General features: G+C 45.2%; 1 long non-coding RNA gene across 1 annotated transcript; it reads right to left on the bottom strand.

Moving 5' to 3' along the window:
- Positions 1–626: 626 nt before the first annotated feature.
- Positions 627–1,956, bottom strand: LOC140403051 (uncharacterized). The gene is made up of 2 exons (XR_011938227.1): positions 1,573–1,956; positions 627–915 (listed from the first exon to the last, which is right to left on the bottom strand). It is a non-coding gene; the product is annotated as an uncharacterized lncRNA (long non-coding RNA).
- Positions 1,957–11,155: the final 9,199 nt, after the last annotated feature.

The raw sequence follows: 11,155 nt of genomic DNA, 5'->3' as shown, positions 1-11,155 counted from the left end.
TATAACTTCTGCTCCTGGTTGTCCCTTTCAGTTGCAATCTGCATTAAGGATTAAGTACCCTTTCGCCTCACATATAGACCAACAACTTCTAATATTCCAGCCTTTGCGCCGGTTAGAAATTTCTAGTATTCTAACCGTAATTTGGGAACGAGAAACTTTTAATATTCTAGCCTCGCTTTACCGTGAAACTTCTAATATTCTAGGCCTCCACGCTGGGTGACATGGAGTAATTTAAAACAACCCGCTGGGTCCTGATGCCCCACAAACTTTCAACTTTCAAAACGAAACACGTTTGGGTTTATGGGGGGATATCAACAAACAGAAACATTCCTCATTGGCGTGCGGTTGGTGAAGCTGGAGTGCAAAGAGAACAGTGAACTCGGAGGGAGGATAATGTGGAATTTTAAAGCAGGTAAACTGAGCACAGCACTATCAGATTGGTGACAATGTAGGACATGTGCATTAGCAATGTCCTCTTTTATAAAAATAGATTCGGAATATTGGGACACTTGATGCAATAGAATATTTGTCCGAAGGCTTTAGTTTTAATTACTTCTTTCTTCCTCATTCACGTTTTCATAATTGGTACCTAAATCCAGCTCTAAAAGTAACACAACACACTGAGATGATGCTGTAATTTTTATTTCTGAGTTCAAAGCATTGCTGAGACTGGAGCAACAAAGGTCCACGTGAGACACCTGAACAATCAAATCGAGATTGCTTCAGGGAATGAAGGTTTAGCACTGAAGTTTGAGGCCTGAGGGGTTGGAATCGGACATTAGAGAACCCTCTCCTCGATCAATCTGCAGCAAACCAAGTGACTACTGCAATATCCGTCGTACATCGATTCGTATGATTCACAGACACCAATGCGACATATTGTATTGGGTAAATCACACCATCTGGAGGGATATGCTGAAATTGAGAATGGGGAAGAAATGAGTGATCATTCTGTACACCGAGGAGCAGAGAATAAACAGCAAAAACAACGATTTCCAGCGTTATGAGGAATGACTCTGGGCAGCAGAATATGTCTGAACTTGTACAATGTTTTACAAAGACAATCCACAGGTCTAATTTACAACTGATCAGATAGGAAACCGGCCACCTTACTTTTAATTATGATGATCTAGTAACGATTGTGTCTGAATTGTCGCTGCCTTCTGCTTTGTGTCTGAACAGGAATCTTCCCTTATGTCCCCGCCCGCCAGGACGCGTATTAGTGGGTTTTACAGGCTGCTTATTGGCGAGCATTTCGACGTGAAAAACGTTGTTAAGCTCTTCAGCGGAACTGTCATCCAGAGCCTGGGATACAGGCTCTAACACTGAATACTGCACACCTCCGATATCTGACACGAGAGAACACGGTCATACACATCGGAGCACTTTGAACTCAGGAGTTTCTCTGCTTTTATCACAACTCAACACTTGAATGTTTTTCTGTTCTTCAAGAGGTCGCTGAACAATGAGGAGCTTCACATATGGGAGTGAATTCAAACAACAATTCCCCTGCTTTTTCACAATCTCAATATGCAATTACAAAGAGGAAACGGTACAAAAAACGCAAATAACCTGCAATACGAGCACTGTATCGGCTTCCAGCAGGGATAGACTTAGTCAGCAGCAGGAAGCCAAGGATTAAAGACAGACTTTTCATCATCAGCCACTGAATTGTTCAGATCCAGCTTCAGGCGGCTGTGGTAGAAGAGCTCCTAGTGTAGAATGGGTCAATTCGGAGCTTTAATACTCAAGGTAGACTAGACGTCTCTTGCTGAATATAACCTGGTGAACAGTTCATTCTGTTCTTTTTGATGAGTGATCCATTGCCGGTTTAATTCATTAATTCATGTTCCGCATTCCACATCAGCAGATCGAGTGATTTGGCCCGGCTCCAGACCGTCAAATGCAAAATAAGATGCCAACTTGCACCAGGTACAGCAACAGGACATTGAAAGGATTAACTAGAATTGTAGAAATAAAAACATAGGTTATATTCAAAATTAAAGTAAACAACAAAAGTGATAATACAAAATGAAATACGAGATGTCACAAATCTGAAGTACTGTTGAAATAAGATAGTCCACGACACGCCAAATCAGCCTGGATCATATAGGTCAGATGACAAGAAATCTGTCATCGCTCAAAGATGCGCCTCACCTCTCAAAACTCGGAGTTGCCCAAAATGTCTTTGAGAAATCGATTAATCAAAAAACTATCGGCTCATTATAATGATGTCTGTCACTGCGCAGCTGCTGGAAAACAATATTTTTGGTGCAGATCATTGCATTTTTGGTAAATTATAATATAAACAATAATGATTTCACTTGGTGTAATATATGACCACCATTTTTGCGAAATGTAGGCAAAATCTTTGGTATGTAACAGACTGAATGGAACCAAGGGGACGGGCCGCTGGCACAGTGGTTACCACTGCTGACACACAGCGCCATGGATCCAGGTCCAATACCGGCCTTGATAACAGTGGGGAGTTTGTACTTTTGCCCTGTGTCTGTGTGGCATTCCTTCGGGTGCTCCCGTTCCTTCTAGTTTACTCCCACTGTCTATAATTGTGATAGAGACAGGTTTTATCGATTGGACAGATTCGGATTCTGCTTTTTCGCAACAAAAACATTTCTGCCCAGACGATCGAGTTTAAGATGAGAGATGTGCAACCAGAAATGGTCAGAGATTTGGTGAGACACACGCTGAGCATCGAATCGCCTGTTGATCTCTGTATTGATACAGCGATTTATTGCTTTTCGCCAGGTTTCTGGAACATTCTGTGGGTTGATCGCTGACGGGAACTGCTTCTACTCTTTATAAAGTTTGAAAGAGTGAAGTCCTTGGAATTTAAAAGGAGGAAATGGAATCTCATTAAAAATATTATATTCTAATTGGGTTTGATAAGGCCGCTGTTGGTAGGTTGAACCGCCCATGGCAGATTCTGAAGCTAGAACCGGAGTTTTCGAATCGTAAGACCATGAGACATAATAGCAGAATTAGGCCACTCAGCCCATCCAGTCTGCTCCGCCATTCAATCATGACTGATATTTTCTCATACCCATTCTCCTGCCTTCTCCCCATAACCCTAATTAATCAGAAAGCGATCCATATCTGTCCTAAAGACACTCAGTGATTTGGCCTCCACAGCCTTCTGCGGCAAAGAGTTCCACAGATTCACGACCCCCTGACTGAAGAAATTCCGCCTCATCTCTGTTTTAAAGGATCATCCCTTTACTCTGAGATTGTGTCCTCTGCTTCTCGTTTTCCTACAAGTGGAAACATCCTCCACGTCCACTCTATCCAGGCCTCGCAGTATCCTGTAGTTTTCAATAAGATCCCCCCCCCCCCATCCTTCTAAACTTCAACGAGGACAGACCCAGAGTCCTAAAACGTTCCTCAAAAGACAAGCTCGTCATTCCAGGGATCATTCTTGTGAACCTCCTCCGGACCCTTTCCAAGGCTCACAGCACTCCAAATGGAGTATGACCAGAACCTTATATAGCCTCAGAGGTCCATCGCTGTCCGTGTATTCTATCCTAGGAATGCTAACATTGCATTTGCCGTCCTAACTGCCAACTGAACCTGCACGTTAAATTTAAGAGAATCGTGAAGAAGGACTCCCAAGTCCCTTTCTGCTCTGATTTCCTCAGCATCTCCCCATTTAGAAAATAGTCTGTGCCTCCACTTCTCCTTCAACGTACATAACCTCACACTTTGCGACATTGTATTCCTTCTGCCCATTCGCCTAGCCTATTCAAGTCCTTCTGCAGCCCGCCTGCTTCCTGAATAGTACCTGCCCCTCTACAGATCTTTGTATCATCTGCAAAACCAGCAACAGTGCCATCAGTTCCTTCTTCCAGATCATTAATGTATATTGTGAAAATCTGTGGTCCCAATACTGAGCCCTGATGCACACTACGTCAACGGCTGCCATTCTGAAAAAAACGCCTTTGTTGCCAGTCTCTTCCTTCTGCCAGTCAGCCAATCCTCTATCCACGCCAGGATCTTACCCTTAGCAACATGGGACCTTAACTTATTTAACAGCCTCCTATGTGGCACCTTGTCAAAGGCCTTCTGGAAATCTAAATAAATCACGTCCACTGGTTCTCCTTTTCCTCACGTCCTTGTTACCTCCTCAAATAACTCGAACAGATTTGTCCGACATGACCTCCATTTGACGAAGCCGTGCTGACTCAGTCCTAATTTATCATACACTTCCAACTACTCCTTGATCTCATCTTTAATAATGGAATCGTAATTCTTTTCAATTATCGATGTCTGGCTGGGCGGGCTATAATTTACTGTCTTCTGCCGCCCTCCCTTCTGAGACAGGGATGTTACTTTTGGCACTTTCCAGTCCTCTGGCACCCTTCCTGCGTCCAGTGATTCCTGCAAGATCACCACCAATGTCTCCACAATTTCCTGAACTGTCTAGCAATGGTTCACGCGGAATTCTTATTGTTATTACATTGTACATTCCAGCAAGACAGCTAATGAGACTGAGTTGAGGAATATATTCAAGATTGATTCAGCAGTTACTTCATATATAAATATTGGGTGCCCCATTCTCCCTTCCTGAGACGAAGTGTTCAAACTGGGCTAGGATTCTGCGAAAGCAAAATTCGCGCCTCACCCGGAACAATTCACTGACCATGCAGGGGCTACCACTCGCATCATGTGGAAACAATAGACTCCAATGTGACACGGTGCAGGATATGCCGGTTGGGGATTGACAATCATGAGGTTGACGAACTGCAGGCACATATACACATTTCACTCCCCACACACAGTGATACCAACCAACAAGATGGCATCGAGGAGAGCGGCACACCGTGTCCCGACTCTAAACTGGAGATCATGCCAGGCACCGTGCAGGAGAGGCAGGCGAATCTGTGCCCGGGGTGGATAGGAGGCTTCCAGCCGCCATTCACCGATGCAGGTGGCAGGGGCCATGAGCGCCATGGGACACACCATCAGGACCGGCCAGCGAGGGTAGCACTGTGGCGCAGTGGCTACCATTCGGACTATGGCGGTGAGGACCTGGGTTTGAATCCCAGCCCAGGGTCACTATCCATGTGGAGTTTTCACATTCTCCCCGTGTCTGCGTGGCTTTTACCCCCACAACCCAAATATGTATATGTTAGGTGACCACTCGAAATTGCCTCTTAATTGGGAAAAAATAATAATTGGGCAGTCTGAATATATTTTAAAAAGGACCAGCCAGCAGTGCCGCAAAAAATGTCCGACCTCCTCAGGACGGCCAGCGTGAGCAGCTCTATGCATCCTGCACCAAGCCCCGACCCACACACATGTAAACCTCCTTGCCTCACAAATCTGTTGTAAACCCTTCCCCACGGACTAGAAACCGATGTGCCCTAGTACTTGACTCTCCTACCCGAGAAAAGAGCATCCGACTATCCACTCTGTCTATGTCTCTCATTATCTTGTAGACCTCTATCTGGTCGTCCCTCAACCTCCGTCGGTCCAGTGACACCAGACTGAGTTTAACTAAACTCTCGTCTTATCTAATACCCTTCATATCAGGCAACATCCTAGTAAAGAGCTTCTGTACGCTCTAGAAAGCATCCACATCCTTCTGGTTGTGTGACGAGCAGAATTGTACACAATATTCAAAATGAGGCCTAACTAAGGTCCGGTACACCTGCAACATGACTTGCTAATTTTAATTTACAATGCCCCGACCGACGAAAGGCAGCATGCCGTATAACTTCTTAGCCACCTTATTCACATGCGTTGCCACTTTCCGTCATCGGTGAACATGCACGTCGAGATCTCACTGCCTCTCAATACTTGCAAGAGTTCTACCATGCAGCACGGTAGCATAGCGGTTAGCGCAATTGCTTCACAGCTCCAGGGTCCCAGGTTCGATTCCCGGCTGGGTCACTGTCTGTGCGGAGTCTGCACGTTCTCCCCGTGTGTGCGTGGGTTTCCTCCGGGTGCTCCGGTTTCCTCCCACAGTCCAAAGATGTGCAGGTTAGGTGGATTGGCCATGCTAAATTGCCCTTAGTGTCCAAAATTGCCCTTAGTGTTGGGTGGGGTTACTGGGTTATGGGGATAGGGTGGTGTGGGCTTGGGTAGGGTGCTCTTTCCAAGTGCCGGTGCAGACTCGATGGGCCGAATGGCCTCCTTCTGCACTGTAAATTCTATGAAATCTATGAAATTTACTGTGTAACTGTTACATGCACTGGACCTTCCAAAGTGCATGACCTCACACTTGTCTGTATTAAACTCCATCTGCCATTTCCCCGCCCAAGACTCCAAACAATTTATATCCTGCTGTCTCCTCTGACAATCCACTTCATGATCCACTACTCCACCAATTTCCGTGTCGTCTGCGAACTTACTAATCAGACCAGCTACATGTCCTTCCGAATCATGCATATGCACTACAAACAACAACGCCCCAGAACTGATCCCCGTGGAACGCCGCTCGTCACAGACTTCCATTCAGAAAAGCGGCCTTCTACTGCTATGATCTGCCTTCTGTGCTGTTACTGAAAATATAGAAAGATGTGTCATTTGAAACATGGAAGTCTGGCAATATCTGGTCTGAGAGACACATGAGAGAATACAGGGCAAGTTCCCACAAAGGGTCAATAGCTGCTGCCAGAGCAGGATTGTAAAATGCAGATAGCCTTGGTCAAGGATTAGCAAACAAGACAAACAGGATTTTGAAAGAAACCAAAGACAATGGCTCACATCTTCATTGAAGGTTACCAACTTAGTAAGGGGCTGGGATAGAAAGGATGAGGTTCTAGGTGTGAAAATCTGCTAATACCAGGTAAATTAAAGAAAAGTGACTGGAGGCTATCGGTCTACGAGAAACTTAATTCAAAGCCAAAATCAAAGTCAAAATTGAGCTGAGGACACAATTGGAAAATAAAACGATTGAAATGACAGGAATTAAAAGTAACAGCTCTTGAAACCAAAGCATTTTGAACACCACAAAGGACACAATGTAACAAGATCTATGAGATGAAGTCATGTCAAAATGAATACTTAGTTGGATTAGACTGTTTAGATCAAAATATACTTTTTACAATCAAAGAAAGTAAGAGTTACTTTACAATAACATCATAAAAACGTAATTGTCGGAAAGCGAATATAAACCGAGAGACAAGAGCAGGAACTACCAGAACGACAACCAGAACTCAGAGAGAGAGGGGAGAAACAGAGACAGATTACAGTCAGCTCGGCCATGGGAAAGAGACAGGGCAGAGCAGCCGAGTTAAAATAGTTGATACATCTAACGAAGATCAGACTTTAAAGAAGATCGATTGTCAAGTTGGGCCTGAAGGTCCCTTCAACCAACCAGAAGGATCCAGAAGCAAGATCGTTTTACTTTTCTGTGAAGACAGTGATTGCATTTTTTAAAAAGAGAAAAAAATATAATAATAAAATATCTTAAAAATGTTAACCTGAAACAGTGGTTATTAGTCTACTTTACTTACTTAGCAATGCGAGACCCAGGATCGATGTTACTAAGTGGTAAGTAGAGGAAATCTTCGGTGAAGGGGTGAACTTGAAAATATAGTTTGACCTGAATAGCACCCACTGAAGCTTGCATCGGAGTCGGGGACTGGGAATCCCTGATCACCATTTAGAATGTCGGCCCTTTTTGGTATGGGGGGACTTCTAAGAATAGTGGTGAGTTTTTAAAAACATGCCGCCCAACGTTTTATTAAAACCGTGTTAATTACGCCTAGCAGGTTGCTAGAATTTCTACATGGCACCGGTCGTGTTAACACTGTGTTAATTACGCCCAGCCGGTTGGTTTGCTTTCTCCATGGCATCCAGCGTCGAGCCTAGAATATTCGAAGTTTCTAGGTAAAGCGAAGCTAGAATATTAGACGTTTCTAGTTGCACAGAATGGGGGCTAGAATATGAGAAGTTTCTAGTTCCCAACAAACGGTTGGAATATGAGAAGTTTCTAACTTCTGGCAGATCCCATTGCGAGCTGCAGCGACCACACCTGCAGTAAGTGTTGGCTGCTCGAAGAGCTCCGGCTCAGAGTTGAAGAGCTGGAGTCTGAGCTTCAAACACTGAGGCACATACGGTAGGGGGAGACTTTCCTGGACACTGTGTTTCACGAGGCAGTCACACCTGTCAGAGTAAGTAGTTTAAATCCTGCTAGTGGCCAGGGACATCAGGATGTGACTGCAAGTCAGGCAGGTAAAGGGAACCAGCAGTCAGGAACTCAGGAGCCTCAGCCCTTGACTCTGTCCAACAGGTATGAGGCACTTGCTCCCTGTGTGGATGGCGAACAGGGTTGCAGGAAGGACGAGTCAGCTGACCAAGGCATCATGGTTCAGCAGGCCATTCAAGGGGAGGGAGTAAATAGGCAAGGTGATTCTATTATCAGGGTGATAGATAGTATCCTTTGTGAGCAGGATCAAGAGTCCCGCATGGTATGTTGCCTGCCCGGTGCTAGGGTGCGGGACATCTCTGACCGGCTTGAAAGGATACTGGAGAGGGAGGGGGAGGATCCAGTTGTTGTGGTCCATGTCGGTACCAACAACATAGGCAAGTCTAGGAAAGAGGACCTGTTTAGAGATTATAAAGAGCTCGGATTCAAATTTTAAAAACAGGTCCTCAAGGGTCATAATATCCGGATTACTGCCGAAACCACGTGCAAATTGGCATAGGGAGGCAAGAATAAGGGAAGTTAACACGTGGCTGAAAGAGAGGTGTGGAAATGAGGGGTTCCGTTTCATGGGACACTGGCATCAGTTTTGGGACAGGGGTGACCTATACCGTTGGGATGGTCTCCACCTGAATCGAGCTGGGACCAGTGTTCTGGCGAAAAGAGTAAATAGGGTGGTCAATAGGACTTTAAACTAAAGATTGGGGGGGCGGGGAGGGAAAGACAGGGAACCAAGAGGTAAGTAATCTGTGGGAAGCGTAGCTGCTTAGGAATACAAAAAAGCACGAAAGACAGAACTCAGGAGAGTTTACAATAGTCCCCATCCGACAAAATATGACACAGTGTATGGAAAGGCTCAGTAAACCAAGGTCCACCACACTAAGAAAACAAAAAGGGACGGTCTATAGAGAATTAAAGGGGCTACATTTAAATGCGCGCAGTGTACGGAACAAGGTAGATGAGCTTATGGCCCAGATTGTGACTGGCAGGTATGATGTGGTAGGCATCACAGAGACATGGTTGCAGGGGGTTCAGGACTGGCATTTAAACATCCAGGGATTCACAACCTTTCGAAAAGACAGAGAGGTGGGCAGAGGGGGCGGGGTTGCCTTGTTAATTAGGAATGAAATTAAATCAATAGCACTAAACGACATGGGGGTCGGATGATGTGGAGTCTGTGTGGGTAGAGTTGAGGAACCACAAAGGCAAAAATACCATAATGGGAGTTATGTACAGGCCTCCTAACAGTGGTCAGGACCAGGGACACAAGATGCACCACGAAATAGAAAGTGCATGTCAGAAAGGCAAGGTCACAGTGATCATGGGGAACATTAATATGCAGGTGGACTGGGTAAATAATACTGCCAGTGGACCCAAGGAAAGGGAATTCATTGCATGTTTACAGGAGGGCTTTTTGGAACAGCTTGGATCCCAGTTACCAGTGGCGTACCGCAGGGATCAGTTCTGGGTCATCTGCTGTGATTTTCATTAATGACTATGATGAGGGAGTTGAAGGGTGGGTCAGTAAATTTGCAGACGATACGAAGATTGGTGGAGTTGTGGATAGTAAGGAGGGCTGTTGTCGGCTGCAAAGAGACATAGATAGGATGCAGAGCTGGGCTGAGAAGTGGCAGATGGAGTTTAACCCTGAAAAGTGTGAGGTTGTCCATTTTGGAAGGACAAATATGAATGCGGAATACAGGGTTAACGGTAGAGTTCTTGGCAATGTGGAGGAGCAGAGAGATCTTGGGGTCTATGTTAATACATCTTTGCAAGTTGCCACTCAAGTGGAGAGAGCTGTGAAGAAGGCCTATGGTGCGCTTGCGTTCATTAACAGAGGGATTGAATTTAAGAGCCGTGAGGTGATGATGCAGCTGTACAAAACTTTGGTAAGGCCACATTGGGAGTACTGTGTACAGTTCTGGTCGCCTCATTTTAGGAAGGATGTGGAAGCTTTGGAAAAGGTGCAAAGAAGATTTACCAGGATGTTGCCTGGATTGGAGAGAAGGTCTTACGAGGAAAGTTTGAGGGTGCTAGGCCTTTTCTCATTAGAACGGAGAAGGATGAGGGGCGACTTGATAGAGGTTTATAAGATGATCAGGGGAATAGATAGAGTAGACAGAGATTTTTTCCCCGGGTGGAACACACCATTACAAGGGGACATACATTTAAGGTGAAAGGTGGAAGATATCGGAGGGATATCAGAGGTAGGTTCTTTACCCAGAGAGTAATGGGGGCATGGAATGCACTGCCTGTGGAAGTAGTTGAGTCGGGAACATTAGGGACCTTCAAGCAGCTATTGTATAGGTACATGGATTACAGTAAAATGATAGTGTAGATTTATTTGTTCTCAAGGGCAGCACGGTAGCATTGTGGATAGCACAATTGCTTCACAGTTCCAGGGTCCCAGGTTCGATTCCGGCTTGGGTCACTGTCTGTGCGGAGTCTGCACGTCCTCCCCGTGTCTTTGTGGGTTTCCTCCGGGTACTCCGGTTTCCTCCCACAGTCCAAAGATGTGCGGGTTAGGTGAATAGGCCAATGATAAATTGCCCTTAATGTCCAAATTGCCTTTGGTGTTGGGTGGAAGTGTTGAGTTTGGGTAGGGTGCTCTTTCCAAGAGCTGGTGCAGACTCAAAGGGCCTAATGGCCTCCTTCTGCACTGTGAATTCAATGATAATCTATGATTAATCTAGGACAAAGGTTCGGCACAACATCGTGGCCGAAGGTCCTGTTCTGTGCTGTATTTTCTATTTTTTTTCTTGTGATGGAGCCCACGAGGGAACAGGCCATTCTGGACTTAATGTTATGTAATGAGCCAGACTTGATTAAAGATCTTAAAGTAAGGGAGCACTTAGGAGACAGTGATCATAATATGGTCGAATTCAATCTCCAATTTGAAAGAAAGAAGGTAGAATCGGATGTAAAGGTGTTACAGTTAAATAAAGGTAACTACAGGGGCATGAGGGAGGAACTGACGAAAATCGACTG

The sequence above is a fragment of the Scyliorhinus torazame genome, chromosome 26 (assembly GCF_047496885.1).
Source record: "Scyliorhinus torazame isolate Kashiwa2021f chromosome 26, sScyTor2.1, whole genome shotgun sequence".
NCBI lineage: Eukaryota > Metazoa > Chordata > Chondrichthyes > Carcharhiniformes > Scyliorhinidae > Scyliorhinus > Scyliorhinus torazame.
The sequence above is the reverse complement of the archived record's forward strand: the minus strand, read 5'-3'. Positions and strand labels throughout refer to the sequence as shown.